Here is a 21,294-nt window from a genome sequence, read left to right as displayed (position 1 = left end):
AATTGGATTTCCTCATGTGGTCATTTCTGATTGAAAACAGAAGAAGGTAGATGGAAAAGTGAAAAGGAAACAAGAGGAAAGGAATTAAAGCTGTTTCACTGTTCCTGTAATTGCCCACATACCAAAAAGCCAATGCTAGGCTTTTTGTTATTTTCAAAATACAATCTCATTTGTGCTTTTTTTTGGCTTGTTTGTTGTGTACAATTTGGTGGTTTCGCAATTCTAAATTACAGCCCAAATAAAAAACAGTGGAAGGAATATAGCTATGAAATGGCAGAACGTAGGGGATGAACACTAAAGAGTTCCCTTGCTGAGATACTGCGTTTATTGTATTTTGCCTTAGAGTTCACATGCATTATTAAAAACAAAAAACCCAATACATTTGTAGGTTTTTTATATGACTTTCTTATAACAGCATTTTTGTTGCTATAACAAGTACATTTTTGCAGGTCAAAATTCTATATTGGTTGTTTGAAACATATCACTCAGTCTGTTGTTTTTTGTGTACAACTTCTGCCTTTGTTGAGCATTCCCACTTGATCTCAAAATTGTTTCATAAAGTCTTGGCCACCCCTAAGTGAGTTGCATGAACAGTGACTTTTTTTTTCCTTGTTAGTAATAAAGGGCTGCAGTGAAAGCAGGCAGGAACCAGAGAACCTTGAAGTAAGCATGTGTTTTAGATGCATTATGAATTCCTCCTCTCAGGACTGCAGTAATTTTTAGTCCAGTTGGCTTCTGATACATTAGATCTTGATACATTTGATCTTGACCTGCCTCCAGTGTGCTCTACTTGCTGTTCCTCCAAGGGAATTGGTGCTTCTGTTTCTGTTGGTAAATAGGTCTGTTCCTCCTATGTCTGCCAAAGACACCTAATAAGAACCAAAGCAGTCCCAAACCCAAGTGTGAGAGTACTGACTGATGAACAATTAAAATCAGAAGAACTTCAAGTTACATCCTTGGTAACTTCTTTCCAGTAGTTTCAAACAGCTTTGCAGTGTTATTTTCTTAGCCAAAACATGCATATATAAAATACATTGAACTGTTTATGGGATAAAAAGATAATCCAAAGTTCGAGTCTTACAATGTTTTATTAACGCTGCATTTAAACTGCCTAAATGTATTGTTTATGAGTGGTAGAGCCTGTCTTGTTGTTGAATCTTGTAAGGTTTCAAACTTGTATTATTTGTTCCATCGTAGCCAAAATGATTTTTTTTTTTCCCATGAAGATGTTTTGTCTGATTTCTTCATCTATTCATGCTTTCATTTAAATATTGGACTCTTTTTTATTATTAGAGTAATATTTACATCATTTGACTTGCTGAATTATTTTCTAGTTCACATTAAAAGTTCTACAACAAAAGTTCTACAGTGCCTTGAAGGAAGTAGTTTCTCTTAGCCATGGTTAATTTTTCTCTTTTGCAGTATGTTAAAGAGTTTCCTCTAAAGTTTAACAGCAAAATCTATTTTTCTAGAGAAAGTACTGAGCCTAATGCTTTTATCACACTTGCCTTATTTTACATTCTGATTTTATATAATGCTTCATTGACTCTTATTTTTTTTTTTTGCTTGAGCAGAAAGATGTATACAGAAAATGGAATGTCTTCTGTATGCTTATTGTATTTGTAATAGATTAGTTACGAGTTGTATGTAGTAGCATTATTGTGCTTAGAAAAAATTCAAATAAACTTAACAAAGAGTGCATAATGTTGAGAGTGTATTTATCCCCATCACATGGGTAAAGTGAAATTAGACTTAATTTCCTCTTTTCTTTGTCCATGTACATTAACCTTTCACAAGAAACACTTGAGAAATCTAGCCTCATTTACTTGAGCACCAAATTGCCTCCTGTAAGCTCTCAAAAACTTCTAGGTAGAAATTGCAAAGGGAAAGTGATGTCCAGGTGATTCTTTTCTAAATGCATATGCTGCATCTGACCCAGATTAATACTTTCTAATTTAGGCATCCAAATTTGTAAGTTAGGAACCTTTTCTGTGCCCTATGTTGATCAGGAGAAAAAATAGTGGGTTGTTATTATTATTATTTTTGTCTCCTGGAAAACTACGTAAGTGGGAATCTACAGTTATGCAGGTGAATCTGAGCATCTGAGGCTGACTTTTTTTTTTTTTTTTTTTTTTTTTTTTTAATACAGCATGAGGTGCCAGAATTTAAGATGGTGTTAGTCTTCCCATAAAGAAAAATCTCTACAGTTGGCTTGGAAACAGAAATAAAGACTAACTTCTGCTCACTGGTTTAATTATAAGGCATAACATTGTTTATTTCATTACATTTCTTTCTAATATGCTCACGAAGAGATACAAAGAAAACATCATATTGTACACATTAAGAACATTAAGAACATTTTCATGCTTTAATCACACTAATGCTTAGTAACACATCTCATCCTTGCTGGTGGCCCTGTTTGCCTGCAGAGTTTGGCTGAGCCAAAGTAGTTAAAATAGGCTGAGTAGCACAGCATATACTTTTTGTCAGTTGTTTTTAATCGTTTGGACCATTTGCATCTCCCTGGCACAGGATACATAAATGGTAGGCAGATTTGGATGAGGATAGGGTACTCTGTTGGTTTTCATCTTTAATATTTTTTCCTAGGCTAGAACTCGTGCACAAGAAATTCTAAGTGGCAGAAATACAGCTGTCTGCTACCAGTAAATCGCTGCATCCTGAGTGTGTGTGGTACGTGCAGCGTAGATAATCAGAGGACACTCGAGCAAACAGCTCGCTGTTGGAGAGCAGGGTGCAGCTACAGACTTGCAGTACCAAATGCTTTTTTACCATGTTTTGAAAAATCTGATTTAGAAACGCATAAGGCATCAAGAGTTACCGTAATAGCATGGGGATGGAGTTCTTCTAGGTTAAGGTGATAGTGTTTCATAAATCCTGAGAGAAAATATGTAAATATCATAGGAAAGTTGTCAGTTCAGTTATATACAGTGGGCTTGGAAATAACTTCCTCTACAAATAAAACAACTTTTTAGTACTGTTTAATGCTTTTCATAGAGTCACAAGATTGGAAATGACCAATAAGATCATCCAGTCCAACCATCTCCTCATCACCATTGCCACCACAAGTACTCAACCATATCATGCAGCACGTCATCCAGACGCCTCTTGAACACTGCCAGGGACGGCGACTCCACCACCTCCCTGGGCAGCCATTCCAGAAAAAAGAAAAGTATAGGTAACAATTTTTAACTTAATCCCTGTAATTTAGTTGCTTCTGTGGTGAGAGAGGATAATTGTCAAAGATTCTTAAAACGCATTAGTCTTTATATTACTGGATACATGCACACCAATGCTGTTATCCTTAGGTTCAAGTTAAGGCCAGTAAGTCCATACGTTTCAGAGTATATGCAGAAATTGCTACACAGCATTCAGGACTTATTAGGCTTATTCTAGGCTCAGATGGTGCGTGTTCTTCCTCTCAGTAACTGCCCATGCTAATCTCTAAACTTCTATGGCATGGAAATGAAGGAAAGAAGAAATCTTTGAAGAACAGAATCCTCAGAAATACAGACAGTAATTCAGAAAGGAAGAGTGTATGTAAAGTTCCTGCTGGCCTTTTTCTATCCAAATATGTGTATATATTATTAAGATACCTGATACAACTTGATAGCATGCCTTTGGAGAAGTAAATATGCAGGTTGCTCTGAAAGTAATGCCTGCTATTAATGGAAACTGCAACAGATACAAACAGCATAATAACACTATTTGATAGAACAAATTCACAGCTACAAAATACTCCTTTCCAACATAAGTTATGTGTTTTCACCAGTGATGAACAAGAGCCTGCATGACATTTTGTCAGACTGCCTCTCTGCTTTCTGTCACACAACAACAAAATGGAACATTTGTTGGAAGGTTCAACCTTTACTGCCATACCACCAACATCCACCTCTGATGTCATGGGCCAACACCACAAAACATAGGAGGCATCCCTTTAGGAGTTGCCTTTGTGAAAGCGTTTCTGTGAGACTGGTTAACTTGGGAAAATTAGCTTCCCGAAGTGCAAGTGTCCACAGCATCCTCAAATGTCATAATGAAAAAATAAGATACTGTGGCCGAACGTTGTTCAGGGGTTTCCACTTGTACTAAGCCATGCTCAGTAACACTGTTGGCATGAATTAATGAATATTACATGTCACTTCCTGTATCTACCATTAGTATCCCAGTGCTTTGGAGGAGCTTTATGCAGCTTGGCTGTTGTGTAGTTTTGATGGTAGGTAACAGAATGTTTGCACAGAACAGAGAGCCAGCTTTCTGCTAACTCACATTTTAGAAAGAACAGCAACAGCTGCTATTCCACCTCATAATGGGAAAGGTGTACATCAGACCTAGTAAAACATGTCATAGCAATTTTTCTCTAATTTATATATATGTATGTATGATGTATGATATATACATAATACACATTTTTATATACATTTTATATATGCATTATATATGCATTATATATACATTATGTATGTACATTTTATATATTATGTATTTATATATTTAATAACAAAAAAATAGGGAGAGGAAGGGGAATTATTGATTCACAGAGAAGGGAAATGAAGGAAGTTTCCTACTGGGTGCTGTGCAGAAATCATCTGCAAAATTTTGCTGTGAAAGACATGCCTCCACTTACAAGATAACGAAATAGACGCCAGACTTTGTGAGTGAGGCTAATAATTTTTCCTCTACATCCTACACACAGCAACAATTAGAACATTAGGAAAAGGTCTCTGCCTTTCCACATGTATTTTCTAAGATAGCGTTTGCAATTTGTATGAGTCTTGAGTGAAAAGAAAAAACAACAGCAGATAATTTGATCTTTCCTTTGAATCCAGGTATTTTTATGTTTTCTTTTGCATGACCACTGATAACCTCTGTGAAAGCTGGGTAATGTGCCTTTGCTGTTGTCTTCCTAGGGACATACCTCCCTCCAAAATAGGTGTGGAAAATATGGCCTTTAAAGTTTACCCATCACAGGACAGACAAGTAGACAGCAAGCAGCGGGGTAGAAGTAACAGGGTGGCAAGAAGAACAACCTGTGAGCACTGGCATAGGCAAAGAGGTGTGCCAAAGAACTGGAGGGCGTTTATTGTATTTATAGGGAGGTGAATGACAAAAGTGGATCTTGGTGGTGAATTTAAACACTGTCTTTAGAAGCATCCTTCTGATCCAAGACAAGCTTAAGCGTGGAAGAAGGAATAGCCAGGGTAGGGCAGTGCCTCTAACTCTGAGAGTAGCATAAGAGGGATATATATGAAAATCTGCCCTCCAAATCGCTGTCCACCCTGTTAATTAAAGTTTGAAAAGCATGTTGAAAGATATTTCCAGATGACAGGTCACCATGCATGAATTGATGGATACATCAGTAAAGTAAAATCAACAGGTGTGAGCATGAACAATACAATGAAGAGTCAGGAGGAGGAGTATCACTGCATGGATCTGTTGGAATTATTTGAAGGAATCAGTAAGCATGCAGAAAGAAATAACAAAAATCCTGAAAAAAACTAAGGAAAAGCAACAGACCTATTATTGTTAAATCATAGAATTGCAGAATGTCTCAGGTAGGAACTGAATTAAGCCCATCTAATTCCAACCCCCTGCCATAGGCAGCATTGCCATCCACTAGATCAGTCTGCCCAGAACACCATAGAACCTGGCAACTATTATGGACTAACAGTTGCTTTTGCAAGAAAAGATGAGGAATAATGTTCAGATTTGAGAGCACAAAGAGGGATCAATGCTTAGATCAATGTTGTTCAACATACTCATAAAAGCATGGAGGGTTCTTGGTGAAATGAGAAAGTCTGTCAATAATATTAAACTATGAATGTGGCAGTGAGTTCTTAGAAACATGCAGGAGTAACATTTTAAACGAGGTTAAGTGGTAGATAACAAAGGTTGATAAAAGCAAAACAATAGCTGTTGTAGTTTTCCCATAAAAGGCCATTAAACTGAGAACTACTGCAGCAGATCATGAATGTCAAAGTTTATACAAGCTTGAGAAGTAATTATGTAAATTCAGAAAGAAAAGTCTGCTAATATCAACTATGAATTAAAGCCTTGTCTCCAAGGCAAGTCTAATCCAAGGATGGTTCAGACTGGTGGGTATTCCTCAAGTATATCCCTGTGTGCCTGCCATGCTCTTTTCTTTCTTTCTTTCTTTCTTTCTTTCTTTCTTTCTTTCTTTCTTTCTTTCTTTCTTTCTTTCTTTCCTTTCTTTCCTTTCTTTCCTTTCTTTCCTTTCTTTCCTTTCTTTCCTTTCTTTTCTTTCTTTTCTTTCTTTTCCTTCTTTTCCTTCTTTCCTTCTTTCCTTCTTTCCTTCTTTCCTTCTTTCCTTCTTTCCTTCTCTCTTTCCTTCTCTCTTTCCTTCTCTCTTTCTTTCTCTCTTTCTTTCTCTCTTTCTTTCTCTCTTTCTCTCTTTCTTTCTCTCTCTTCTTTCTCTCTTTCTTTCTCTCTCTCTCTTTCTTTCTTTCTTTCTTTCTTTCTTTCTTTCTTTCTTTCTTTCTTTCTTTCTTTCTTTCTTTCTTTCTTTTCTTTCTTTTCCTTCTTTCCTTCTTTCCTTCTTTCCTTCTTTCCTTCTTTCCTTCTTTCCTTCTCTCTTTCCTTCTCTCTTTCCTTCTCTCTTTCTTTCTCTCTTTCTTTCTCTTCTTTCTCTCTTTCTTTCTTCTCTTCTTCTTTCTCTTTCTTCTTTCTCTCTCTCTTTCTTTCTCTCTCTCTCTCTTTCTTTCTTTCTTTCTTTCTTTCTTTCTTTCTTTCTTTCTTTCTTTCTTTCTTTCTTTCTTTCTTTCTTTCTTCTTTCTTTCTTTCTTTCTTTCTTTCTTTCTTTCTTTCTTTCTCTTTTTTTTAAGATAGGAATCTAAGGCATTGTTTTCCCAATTTTAATTTTCCCCACTGAAAAATGCCATCCAGCAATCAATGTACCTTATCAAGCAATGTATTTTAGTCACTCAAAATTCACTTCAACATTGTCAATGCTTATATATATATGAAGATAAACAGTAAATCATAGAATTACAGAGTGGTTTGGGTTGGAAGGGGCCCTTAAGACCTTTTAGTTCCAATCTCCCTGCTATAGGCAGGAACATCTCCCACATCTCCCGACACAAGATGTGGTGCAGTGGTTTTCTTGAAAGAGAGAAAATAGAGATTGCAGCTGAGAAAAATACAGCACAAAAGGTTTCTGGAAGATGTCAGTACACAGAATTTGAAAAAAAATCCCTTAAGCAAAGCTGAGATCTCCATACAGTGGTACCTCGTCCCGCTCAGTGGGTTACAGGGAGGTGAATCTGTCTCCAGAGCTTCACCTCGCCCAGTCAGCAAGGAGTGGCTACCACGATGGAGTCATCCAAGCCTCAGAGGAATAACATACAGCAATGTAGTGAGAGCTTTCTTAGCAATAACTAATACTCTACTTGGAGGTAAAATTGTCTGATTTGCTAATTGCAATTAATAAGCATTACAGGTAAGACAATAATTAGGCAACAATATTAAGAAGTGTAAAATAAAAGAAGATAAAAAGACAGAAAATGGGGAAAGACAGACAGCGATACGAACACAATAAAGCAAAGCAGTTTACCACTCCTTGATTCACTGATGTCTTGGTGTCAGCCACTGTTCTCCTGTAGATGTGGGTTGTCCGAGATTTTGTTGTTTGGTTGATGACTACTGAAGACAGTACAGACTCTTATAGTCCAAAGTGACCCAGCCAGCTCTTTTGGAGTTACAGCTTCTGGCTTTAGGATCTCAGCAGGAACTACTTTGATTCCCATCTTCCCACCCTTGCAAATTTAAGTCACCAGATAAGAGGACAGCAGGGAGAGGCCAGCTTGCAGCTTGCCTTCAGGAGACACAATAGTATCACCTCCCAGTCTCCATATCAAGCTGATTTCATTTGCTCCCAGGACAAGTCTTCAGCCAACAAACATTCCTGGGCCCTCCTATTCGAGGTCAAACAATTCCTAAGAAACGCTTTCAAATGTAAATTTGTCCACCAAGTGATGTTGATTGCCTCATGTTGATTTGAGACATTCCAGTCTCCACCAAACCAGACAAGTGGTTTGGCGAGTAACTGAAGATTCCTAAGAGGACAAGTATTTAGGTACCTTGGTGAAGTCAAGAGCAATGGCAAAACACCAACATATCGGACTAGTTTCATAATCATACTCTAAAGAAAATCACTGATTTATGCAAGCTATTAAGTGGCAGCCAGTCTTTAAGTGAGTGGTATATTTCCATGATGAGTGTTGATGAAATCTCTGTTGATCCACAACTGATACATCAGCTGGGTCAGCCAATCATTTCAATCAAGGAAATTTTATGGTGACTTTCAAAAGACTTCCAGTCAATTCAGTAAGTAGAAAGAAAAACATAAAAGTTATCTGAATGGAATTGTCCTGGAACACTTCAGCCACTCAGCAACTTGAGATGTTCATCAGTTTTCAGACACTCAGAAAAGAATGGGTATTAGAACTCACTATCTGTATCATAATATATGAAATCTTACTTTGCGTGATCCATTTAGACTTCAAGTGAGTCTGAGTGCTGATTTGCATGCCATACAGCATTAGGATGAGGTAATGAATACCACATGTATAACTACAAATGTATTCTTGTCTCTGGTCCCTTAGGTAAATATTCACTAAGCATTTTAAATTAAAAAAAAAAAAAAGTTGAAAAAAGCATTTTATGCTTCCTAGGATTTCATCTATTTAGTGCAGCACAACTAAAAATAAAAATGAGTGGTCAAATACCAGCAGTAAACCATGAAGATTTCCCACACAGGAGTTCAATCATCTCATGTAGGGGAAGATGTGACTGTGAGGAAATCAGCAGAGTTTATCAGACTCCTTGATAGACTCTATCACTGTGAAACCTTGGGAGTCTGGAGTGTAAGACAGAGAGCAAATGGTATCTGTTTGCTTCTAAAGGTAAACAGGAGGTTCTGTTTGTGTGCACTGTTAATCTTATCACACTTAAGAAACCTTTCATCCTTTACCACTGTGTTTTGGGAGAAGCTAGGCCAATTAACTGATTAGAGGGACAGGAATTCCTGGCTTGTAAGTGAATGGTATATAAGATGTATGCTGAACACAATAAAGCAGAACTATTCGGAGAACTATTCTGATCTACAAGAAACTGTGAGAGGTCTCTAAGTCCACTGAGCGCCGACAATCTCAGTGGAAAGCAATTAAACGCCAATAACAGCATTTATTTCTAAAAGCAAATGGGGATGATGCCGACTCATTTGCCCCTCCCAACGGTACCGGAGTTGCTCAATGCAAGTCAGCTCTCCGGCCACAAGGTGTCACCTTCCCCCCGCGCTTGCAGCTCTGCACGGTAAGGCTTCTCTCGTTCTGCAGCACAGAGGGAAGCAGTTCCCCGCTGTGTTACCAGCCTGCAGGCCGCCTGTAGCGTCAAAGCCAGAGCAATGAATTTCATCGCAGCACGGAGCTGTTTTTCTGAGTTTGTTGAGCGTGTTTTTGGGACCACACCGTGCATTAAACGCTGGCAAACACTCAACCGAAGTCCCAGGGGAACAATTTTACTTGTTTCCTTCTGTTGTTACGGATTACATGGATGCTTTCTCTCCTTTTAAAGCAAAAGTGGTTCTCTGGCAATCCGTGTTTTCTCTCCCCAGGCATGGATCACCATTCACCTACTTCTTGGTCATGCCTGCCAATGTAAGAGACCATTTTTAAGGAGCCTGTCATTTTCATTCAGCTACTTTTAAGGGATATTGCCATTTTTAGATACAAGCATTATGGTAGCCTTTTGGATATTCAGTCTTTTCTGTAAGCATTCATGGATTGATTACAGACACATCACATTAGATAAGACCCCTTTCTGAACGAATAATTAAGTTTCTTAGGAATTAAGTTACCTATGTTTCTAAATTGTTTTATTTTGCTGTGAACTGCAGGAGACAGGTTGTTCCTGACAGGTATCAGATCACAGTGTGTGATGAGTACAGTGCCACAGAGAAGTTTGTTAAAGCACAGCAGTAGGACTGGATTCTCAGACCAGAAATCTTCTCTCCTGACTCTGTGCACTTAACTCAGATTCCTAGTGAATAGATAAACCTTACTCCCTTTGCACTTCATTAAAAAACAGAGATGTTTCCAGTGGCAAATCAGATTTAAGATCCGAAGCATCAAGTTGTATCAGTCATTGTGGGTATATATTTCTTTTTTGCCCGGCAAGGTTCCATTTACTCCAACAGCAATCTTTCAACCCTATTAATTCCATCTGAAAGGAATTAAGATGTACACTACAGCGCTGTACAAAGTCACTTTAAAGTGTTTGGCAGAGTGGCAGTTCTTAGATAATCACCTTCTTCCTCACCTTCAAACACTGCCCATGTTGGGTCTGATTACAGTCAGTGTGCTACTCCACAGTTACCATGCGTGGTCACTAACTAACGATGCCACTTTGCTGTGTCGAGATAGCAGACCTGACCTTTCAGAATGGAGTTAACAAAGCATTAGCAAGCATGCTAGCTCTAAAAAGGCAGAATATTGCAATATGTGCTATTTACCTAATAACCTAAGCAGAAAAAACTCCACTTTCATTCTTTATGAAAGACCACAGCAAAATCATTTCTTATTGTTCAATCCAGCAACAAAATTAAGAATGGTTGCTCCTTTCCAAGGAGACAAAGAAAGAGATAAATTCTTTCTCTAATTTATTCTTACTTAAAAGCAATATGACAAAGCTCTTCAGTACTTAAATAATGCTGTATGAGAATACAAGACATGCAAACAGGAATAACACTGTCTTCACTACAGGACAAAATATCAGATTCTTATTATCCTTCCAGGGAGTTATGTAATTTCTTGGTTCTAGTTTGGCTATCTACTTTTTAAAGTAGAGTAAGTCAAATATGAAAAATGTGAGCATAACCAAAATAGAACATAGAATCAAAGAATCACAAATACCATGAGCTGGAAGAGACCATAGGGGTTATCAAAGCCAGCTCCTGGCCACACACAGGGCCACCCTAAATCCAAGCACAATGTCTGAGAGTATTTTCCAATTGTCTTTGAACCCCAGCTGCCACCACAGCCCTGAGAATCCTGTTTCAGGGTCCTGCCACTCTCCGATGAAACTTTTCCCAACACCCAATCTCTTTCTGGGATAGCCAGCAGCGTCAGAGGGCTGACAAAGGGTGACTGCTTTTCTCTCAGCCTGTGAGCTCATTGGAAAATGGATCAGGTTACTGCGTATTCAGCACCTGACACAATGGTATAGCTTGCTGAGAACTAGTGCAGCATGCACACCGTGTATCGTGTGAAGCAGTTAAATGTTCTAGTGTATTTGTTAAGCTTCTGCTATTATATGAAATAAAATTTGATTATTTTAAGCTTTTTCCTTGTTTTCAGTCCTCTGTATCTTTTGTTCAAAAATGTACTGTTTTTCTTTTTTCTACTGTTTTAAGTTAGCTTTACAAGTTTTCTTCTCACTTTCTTGAGAGAAGTGCAGTTCTTTTCCTGTCTGAAGAAGTACAGCACCACATTTAAGTTTTTGAAAGACAAGAGGACACAAGGAGGTGTGTTTCTGAACAGAGGTTTTGACTTGATTTGGACAGAATATGCTGGCTAAAGGTCAAAATGCACTCTTTTCTGTCAAAGAATCCAAAATCTCTGTTTTTTTTTCTCTCTCTTATTTCCCATTGCCAACTCTACTCTAGTGGACAAAACCAAAGCTAAAACAAAAGCATTGTTACCTTCACTAAACATAACGAAAACTCTTTTTTATTATTAATATTCATAGATAGTGGAAAATTTAGAAAAGAAGTTAAAATGCATACAAAGTCTACGCTTCATAAAATAAATGCATAATGTTAGTGTGGATATCATAGGACCATATTGCATTATCAGCTATGGAATGTATTCATCTTTTGCTTCCCTTAATTCCAGTAAAAATGGGTTTACTCCCCTCAAGTCTTATCTAGGTAAACATGTTTTTTATGGAGTAAGCTTCCTTACCTCTTGCTTGTCACCCATATATGATCAGATACTACTGTCTGTTTATCGCATCTACACTGGAATTTTATGTTTCACTGATGATTGGGCTATGCAGAGGTTAATGAGGAACACAGCATTCACAGAATGTGACCTTGCCAAGCTGTTTTATCCCCAGTAGCTCACAGAAAACAGTCCTTTCTAGTTTGCAGTGAGTCATTAATTTTAGCTGACAGACCTGAAGGCAGCATAGACATTAGCGTGCAGCCTGCAAGCCACCTCTCTCTGCTGACTTAACCAATGAAATCACTCTAATTTCTACTGTCTTCTCTAATTTGCCAGCAGTCCTGATAAACTTCTCCACCTCCCCAGAGATGCCTTTTCAAAATGACCTGAATCTTAGAGCAGAATGTTTGTGAGGGGCTCCCCAGCCTAAGATGTAACGATAGTCATTAATATTTTATATGATGCATTAGCAATTAAAGTGAGATATATCAAATTAGTAATAACTTATTGAAGAGGAGCTGAAGTTACTCATAGGCTTCAGAGGTTTTTTAATACCATTGTTTCTTCCTGAGGAACCAGAAACTGGACAATGATTAAAGGACTTTCAGCGTTGTTCTGCAGACTACACCTCTCTCTTGCTTATTAGTCCTGAGGTCTTGAGTTCTCCTCCTTAGTGTCTCACATGGTATCATATTATTTGCTCAAAGGCTTTAACAAAATTACAACATTAATATGCATGAGACTTTCTCAGGATAGGAATGACAGCTGGGAATAACATACATTGATTAAGCTGCATGATTGATAGCTTTTTCAATCCAAACAGAAATGAATCTGGAAAGGACAAACCGAGATTGGAAGCTAAAATTTCAGGAAAATGACAATGTCTGACTGCAGAACTGAAGATGCAAAATCAGCTGAGAGATATTCATTTCATAAATAAAGCATTCAGAGAGAGACCTTCTAAGCTTACAAATCGAAATATCTGTCTGTTTTCAAGGTTTGTGTACTCCCATTTTGCCATCATCTTTTCCAGTCACTCAAAATTGGAATTTTGTCTACGGGGAAGGTTTGTATTATTTCGGTGTATATATGATAGCAAAAACATAAATTGTTTTTGCTATCATATATATCCTTGCTACAAGTAAAGAAGAAGAATTAAGCTACAGACAGTTACCAAAACCAGTGGCTTCTGGTTCCCCTTTCTTTCTCTCGTGCGATTTAAATAGATTACATCAGTTTAGATGGAATTAGATGGCTTTTCTGTTCATTTCACTGAGTATTCTTACAGATATGCATTTTGAAAATGGTAGCAGCACTTTTCCAAGTACCAGCCCTCAATATTTCCTTGTAGAAAGCTTGGTATGACCAAGAGCAGAGGTGATTCCTTATTCCGTACAATGAATTTTTCTATAATTTTCCTTGGAGGATGTAACTCCTTTCCAGAATTGTGCAAGAAACCACAGTGTCTACTCAGGTGCTGCAATTCTGCTGTAGAGTGTCTGATAAACACTGCAACATATAGCTGCAGGTACTAAGTCCTTCTGTAGATCTAAGCTGCCAGGTGAGCTCAAACCACTCATAAGATAGCCATCAGCAGCACAGACACCCAGAAAGGCCATTGTGTATGTTGTTCTGGAGGTACACTGAGATATGAAGGAAATGCAAATTAAACAAATCAAGCAACTTTAGAAACTTCTGATCCTGCTCATTACCTTGTGATGTCTCTATCCCTAGCCACTGTGGCTAAGCAGTCTTCCAAGAGAAAGAAGACTCCCCCTCCTTCCCTGCACAGGAAGATGCAAAGATGGTAGAAACAAGTCTAGGTAGGCCATATATTCTAGTCCTGTAACTGGGAACAAAGTACTTAACTTTTACCTGGACAGAAAAAATTAACTTTTATGCTTTTAGACCTTGTCATTAATATACAGATTGCTTTCTTAGGGAGCTCTGAACATAAAAATATACAGCATACTGTCTCATTCAGAATGAGAATACCAGTTTTTTGAGTGCCTGAATACACGTGTCTATGTTTCTGCCAAACTCCAAGGCTAAGCCTCCAACACTGTAACACAGGCTGCCATTACTTCGGAGATAAATTTGTCCTGAAAAGGTTAACCAGAGACAATTTGCAAAAAGGAAAGAGAGAAGACAGCCCAGAACTTTGGGCTCACAGATTGCCACAATTTTGTAATGTGTAAAAATGTACAATTTTTTAAAAAAGTTGTATTTTGCTTTACCTTTTTAATTTCTACTTTTGTTCACGTTTTATAATGCACATAATACACTAAGAAATAATACAGTGGATGTACAGAGGGAAAAGTAATCTTTCTGCCTATCCAGAGATCAACATATGTATTTGGATTTGTACCAGTTTTAGTTCTTACTAAACTTACAAATAAGTTAAAATGCATCATACCAACTTTAAAATCTTGGAAGAAATAATAGCTAACGGTATGTTGTATTTGCCAGATGAACCTTTATTGTGGGGAAAATTTTAATTAAAAGAAACAGCAATGTATCCTGCAGTAATTCCAAAGGATTGTTTCATTTTGAAGACGGTACTGTCAGCTTCCATGCTTCACAGACAAATGAACTGGCAGAGAGAGGAGCACATGTTGCTAAAGGGATTTTTCAGCTAAAAGACATGAAATTAACTGTGCTGCGAGCTCCCACATCTGATAGAAGAGGGTGCCCACTTTATGGTTCAATAGACAAAAACAGTTCTGCAATCCTTAGAAGGAAATCTTTGTCCTAGATGCTTCTGATCAAAGGCTATGATTCTAATCAGAGTTTTCATGCTTTCTTGGTTCTGGCAAAAGCTTACCAAAAACAAGACCAGAAGAAACAGTGATTATGCCAAGCTAAAATAATGATAGTGCTGGTCTAAAGAACCTCATAGATTGTAGATCTGTCTAACCTATTATCCATGCTCTGATAGCCATCCATAAAAAATGCCTAGGGATGAAAATCAAAATAGATTGAGCATGCACCACATTTTCCAAATGCTCTCATAACCTTCAAAAACTTGCAGGTCTGGAGCTTGCTGATGGAGTGCAATGTCACTGTACTAAGAGCTTACAAAGTACTTCTTCCCTGTAGCTTTCTTCAAGCTTTTAAAACTCAATAAGCACAGCAGGTTGTGGCAGCAAATTTTCCCAGTTTAACAAAAGATTACACAAAACACCACCTCTTTGATACATTTTCAGCTTGCCCACCACAGCTTCATTCAATATTCCAATGGCTGTATGCTGGAAAAGAAAATGTACAATCATTCCCTCCACATAGTTTCTCATGATTTCACTAACTTCTACCTATTTTTTACTTAGTTGCTCCTGGTATACTTATTCTTGGATTTGTAACTGCAGAAATAAAATGTTTACGCTGCAATTCTTCAGTCCAAAAGTATGTGTTAAAAGGATTTACTGGAGATAAGTATTTAAACTTGCATGAAGAGAGCAAACACACTGGGGTCTTAACAAGAAGCAGAAATTTCAAACTTCTTGATGCCAGTACATGCTAAAAGCTTATTCAGGGTCTGTAAGAGCTGAAAAAATTATAGTTCAAGAGAAGTGCAGCAAAATACTACACCTGAATCAGACAGACTTTTAGCAACAAAACATCAGGAGGGAACCCTAGGGATCTGCTACGCAGTCTTCATTGTATTTCATCTCTGAATAAATGTTGTATTTTCTCTGGCTATTTGACTCGTTTTCTCAAATAGTGATGATCTTTTGAAAAAGAAGTATCTCTTGATAATCAGCATTTGCACAGTTATGGTCTTTTCATGGCCTAAGATTTCTCTGAGTGACTCATATGGGTTTACTACCTAGTGATTTATTTGACTGCTTTTCTATTGCTTTTCTAAACTGAAATATACTAGTCCATGTCAGGCATCAAGTAGAAGTACTAATAATCATATCCACAGCAACAGAATACATGGCCAAATGCATGTTTCTTAGCCATTTGTGGGGATGGTGAACAATGGTAAATAGGTTGAATATGTTCTGGCAAAGGTCTAAGTTGTCTCTCATTGAGATTATCTTAACAGTAGGGGGATCTTTACTCCATAGAGAAAGCTTGTATCAGGGTCTTAATTTATATATGCCTGCTGAATCATTAGAAGACCATACTGTTATGGCACTGAAAGAAAGCACAGAAGGCGTGCAATAGGAATGTAAACACAACTCTTTACTCTCACTTTTCCCTATTGTTTCTAAAACTTATGAAACTTTTGTTCATTTTAGTGTGAGGGTTTCTGTGCTACGCTTTATGGCAGAGAGAATATTTCACGATCTTTGCAGAAACTAAAAGTTGTGTTAATTTTCAAATTCTTTTTCTCTATAGTTTTTCACCTGTTTTCTGAGAAGCAGCTACAATGTACTTGGAACATGTTTGATTGTACTGCAGACCTGAATTCCGTAGCTAAGCTCAGAGAAATCTCTGTTGTAAATTTTTTAATAGGATGCTGCTGTGATGAACTGATTTGCTAGGAGGTAAAAGAATGAGATAAGAAATCTTGGAGAAATGTTACTGATACTTCAGTGTCCTTGAAAAGTCACTTAAATTATAATCATACCATGAGTGAATGAAATGAGAGGACTACTTCAAAAGAAGCTTAACAAAATCACAGACAAATGTATTGCTTCATAACAGGTAAAAAATTCCTCTTACAGTGTTTCTCTACTATTAAGAATAGTCCAGTTATGAGCTGTACATTTATTTACTCAAAATAAATTGCAACATGTAATGCAATTTATTTAGGAATTGTTTGTCTAGCAGGAGACATGATAAAATTAATTTGCAATTAATCACATTAATAGTCTGTGATAAAAAGAACAAGATGTACACTGGATAGATTACTGCTCAAGTGTAAGCAGGATGAAGTTTCTTCTGAAACCAGAAATACTGATATATACTGTGAAGATGGAAGATTTTATCTGGAAAGATAACAGATAACATAAATACAAACATTTCTGAAATACTTGTAATAAGAATTGCTAGAGACAGCATTAGAATAATAAAAATATTATTATACAAAGTGTAAGGGCATACACATTAGTTGACTATGAAGCTGTAGAAAAATCAAAGATTCAGTTAGAATAAATTAAATTAGATGTATTCATGAAAGATAAGTATAACAATGTTAGGGAAAGAGAAACAAGCACAAAAATGTTTCATATTCTCATTATTATTGGGAGATATAGGAGAAAAAGTCCGAAAAGGACTGTCTCTCTTGAAACGCTATTCCCTGTGAGGGGCATAACAGATCATAAACGTGCTTAGCAGGTTTTGAGGGATGATACCTGCAGCACAAATGCCTCTAAAAATCTGGACTTTTGCCATATAACAACAGTTGTGTCAGTTAATTAAGACTATTATACCATGTGTAATTCGGTTCAAGTCACTAGAACAAATACCAGTTTCATAGACAAAAAATACAAATTTCATAGACAAGATAATAGACTGACATGTTCTAGTAGGTTGGAAAATATTTTGTGATAGTTAACCAATCTTAAAATCTCTAAATTTCTAGTAAGAAGTTTTAACAAGTATAGATAAAACTATCCTCTGAAAAAAGCCTGAAGATTATATGTGATTCTGCATTTCATGTTGATAAATGGAGTTAGGTGTTGTATAGCACAAGAGAAGAAGACCAACTGATCACATAATCACAGAATCATAGAATCCCAGGACTGCAGGGGTTGGAAGGGATGTCAAGAGATGATCCAGTCTAGCCTCCCTACCAAAGCAGGTATCCTACTACAGGTCACACAAGTAGGCATTCAGCCAGGTCTTGAATATCTCCATAGAAAGAGATTCCACAACCTCTCTTAAAATCTGTTCCAATGCTTTCTTACTCTTACCATAAAGAATAGAATCATAGAATCACAGAATAGATCAGTTGGAAAAGACCTACAAGATCATCAAGTCCAACCACAACCTAACTATACTGCCTTAACTCTAACAACCTATCACTAAATCATGTACTGAGCACCATATCCAAATCGTTTTTAAACACATCGAGGGATGGTGACTCAACCGCCTCCCTGGGAGCCCATTCCAGTGCTTAACAACCCTTTCTGTAAAGAAGTGTTTCCTGATATCCAACCTAAACTTACCCTGGTGCAATTTGAGGCCATTTTCCCTCATCTTGTCACCTGTCACCAGTGAGAAGAGACCAACCCCGCTCTCACTGCAATCACCATTCAGGTATTTGAAGAGAGCAGTAAGGTCTCCCCTCAGCCTCCTCTTCCCCAGACTAAATAGCCCCAGTTCCTTCAGTTTCTCCTCTTAAGGCATATTCTCCAAGTCCTTCACAAGCCTTGTTGCCCTTCTTTGGACCTGCTCCAGCACCTCAGTGTCCTCTCTGCACCGAGGTGCCCAAAACTGAACACAGTACTCAAGGTAGGAAGCTCACCACTGCCGAGTACAAGGGGAGAATTATTTCCCTAATCCTGCTCACTACACCATTCTTCATACAAGCCAGGATGCCACTGGCCTTCTTGGCCTCCTGGGCACACTGCTGGCTCATATTCAGCCAACTGTCCATTAATACACCAAGGTCCCTTTCCTTCAGGCAGCTTCCCAGCCACTCCACCTCCAGCCTGTAGGGTTGCCTGGAGCTGTTGTAAACAAAATACAGGACCTGACAATTGGCCCTATTGAATCTCATGCAGTTTTTCTTGTCCTCTTGATCCAGTATATCCAGGTCCCTCCATAGTGCCTTTCTACCCTCTGCCATATCAACACTCCCTCCCAAGAAGTTCTTCCACATGTTAGCACAGAACTTTGTATGTTCAAGTTTTAGGCCATTACTCCTTGTCCTATTACTATGCAACACCAAGAAGATCTTGGCCTCACACAGGAGATGCTTGAGGCCCTTAATCATTGCTGTGGCATTTAGCTGGACTCACTCAAGGAGATCCTTGTCTTTTTAAAACTAAGAAGCCCAGAAATGGGCATATTCTAAATACGGCCTCATCAGGACAGAGTAGGGAGGGGATCACCTCCCTTGACCTGCTGGCCATGTTTTTTTTTAATGCCCCCCAGGATGCCACTAGCCTACTTGGCCCATGACATATCACAGGTTCCTGCAAAGTTTATCTTTTTATTCTGGGCCAGCAGGACTATCTTGCATGCATCACATAGAGCATGTCCTAAAGTAACCTGGAATACTCATGTATACTTTAGTTATCATAAATGAATACACATGTATATTAAATGTATATACTGGTGTGGCACCTTTTATCAAGGTTGGATTGTCAAGTACTCTTGACACTCTAACAGCACAAGCCTCTACTTTTTTGAATAAGTAGCAGGCTCTAGGAGTACAAGTGCAGAACAGTGCACTTCAGTTCATAGACACCACAAGAAGTTGGAGAAGCTGCTGATAGATTGGTTCTACACAACAGACATGCCTCCAGGTGAAGAGGTTCTCAGATAGTGATGGACAGCTGCCAACTGCCCTCTTAACATGCCCTCCACAGATCATAGAAACCCCTTAGAAGCTCACGTGCTTCAATCATGCAGTAGGACATCCCTTTTCAGTGACTCGTATCACCTATGAAAGGTAGGAAGTCTTACATTCAGAGAATTAACTCAATGGGTAAGCAGAATAAAGAACAAAGAAATAATTCTCCAGTGGTTCCACTTTATAAATAGTTCCCATTAGTTCTCTCTAACCTCAAGAGAATCAAATGTGAATATACTCTTTTCTGTGGCTTGCTTTTTTTGTTAGAGTGCTTCTGAATACATAAATCACGTTGCCTTCACTGTTGTTTTCCGGTTTATCCTTGTTTTTCCGTTAGAATCACAGAATCACAGAATCATAGAATGTGTGGGTAGACCATCTAATTCTAACTCCCTGCTGAGAGCAGGGCTGTCCTCCCCTAGATCAGGCTGCCCCAGAGCCCCATCCAACCTGTACTTAAACACCTCCAAAGATGGGGCATCCACAGCTTCTCAGGGCAATCAGTTCCAGAGCTCTACCAATATCTAAAATTTTTTCTCCTAATATCTGATCTAAATCTATGCTCTTTTAGGATGAGGGGAAATGGCTTTAAACTATTACTACCTACCTATGAAAAAGGTCTGTCTCCCTCCTAGCCACTGTTGCTAATTATGCAGGAGAAGAGGCTGACCCCCCACCTCACCAAATATCTGTGGAGATCAATAATGTCTCCCCTGTGCGTCCACTTCTCCACTTCCAATTCCTTTTGCCGCTTCTCCTGAGTCTTATGCTCCAGATCTCTCACCAGCTTCCTTGCCCTTCTCTGGACACGCTTCACGGCCTTGATGTCCTTCTTGTAATGAGCAGCCCAAAACTGAACACAGTACTCAAGATGTGGCCTCACTCTCACTGAGGGGCAATCACCCCCTGCTCCTAATGGCAACACTATTTCTGATCCAGGCCGGGATGCCATTGGTGTTCTTGGCCACCTGAGGACACTGCTGGCTCACGTTTACCTGAGCATCGATCAACACCCATTTCTTCCACAGTTTTTTAGCCACTTTATCCCAAGCCTGTAGCAATGCCTGGGGTTGCTGTTCCCAGTGTGCAGAACCTGGCACCTGGTCTTGCTGAACTTCATCCCATAGGCCTCAGCCCAGCTATGCAGTCTGTCCAGATCCCTCTGTAGGATGTTCCTACCCCCAAATCAACACTTCCTCCCAGCCTGGAGTCACCTGCAAACTTCCTGAGTACTCAATTCAGTTGTCCAGGTCATCAATGAGGATATTAAATGGGACAGGGCCCAGTACTGACCCCTGAGAAACACTGCTCATGACCAGTCACCAAGTATCTCCCAAGAGTATGACCTTTTCGTGCTTCTTCCTAGTAAGGCCCACTGGCCTCTAGTTCCCCAGATCTTCCTTTCTACCCTTCGTAAAAATAAGAGTGATGTTCTTCTTTCTCCACTCACTGGGGACTTCACCTGATAGCCACGAATGTTCAAATATGAAAGAGAGTGGTCTGGCAATTCCACCAGCTTTTTCCTTCAGGACCCTGGGATGCATGCCATAGACTTAGGCACATTCAGTCTCATCAGGTGGTCTCAAAATTGCTCATTGCTTACAGTGGTAGGGATTTTGTTGTCCTAACTCCTGCCTAAATGTTCAAGAACATGAGATATTTGGGAAGCTTGACTGCTAATGAAGAGTCCTGCAAACAACATGTTGAGTACCTCAGCGTTCTCTTTGCCTGTTGTTGCTAATTCATTGTATTCTCATTTATCAGAGGGAAACACTCTCCTTGGCCTTTCTTTTCTGACTAATGTACACACAGAATCTCTTCCTGTTAATTTTTACATTCCTTGCC

Source organism: Lagopus muta, chromosome Z (genome assembly GCF_023343835.1).
Source record: "Lagopus muta isolate bLagMut1 chromosome Z, bLagMut1 primary, whole genome shotgun sequence".
In the NCBI taxonomy this organism is placed as follows: domain Eukaryota; kingdom Metazoa; phylum Chordata; class Aves; order Galliformes; family Phasianidae; genus Lagopus; species Lagopus muta.
Note: the sequence above shows the minus strand (reverse complement) of the source record.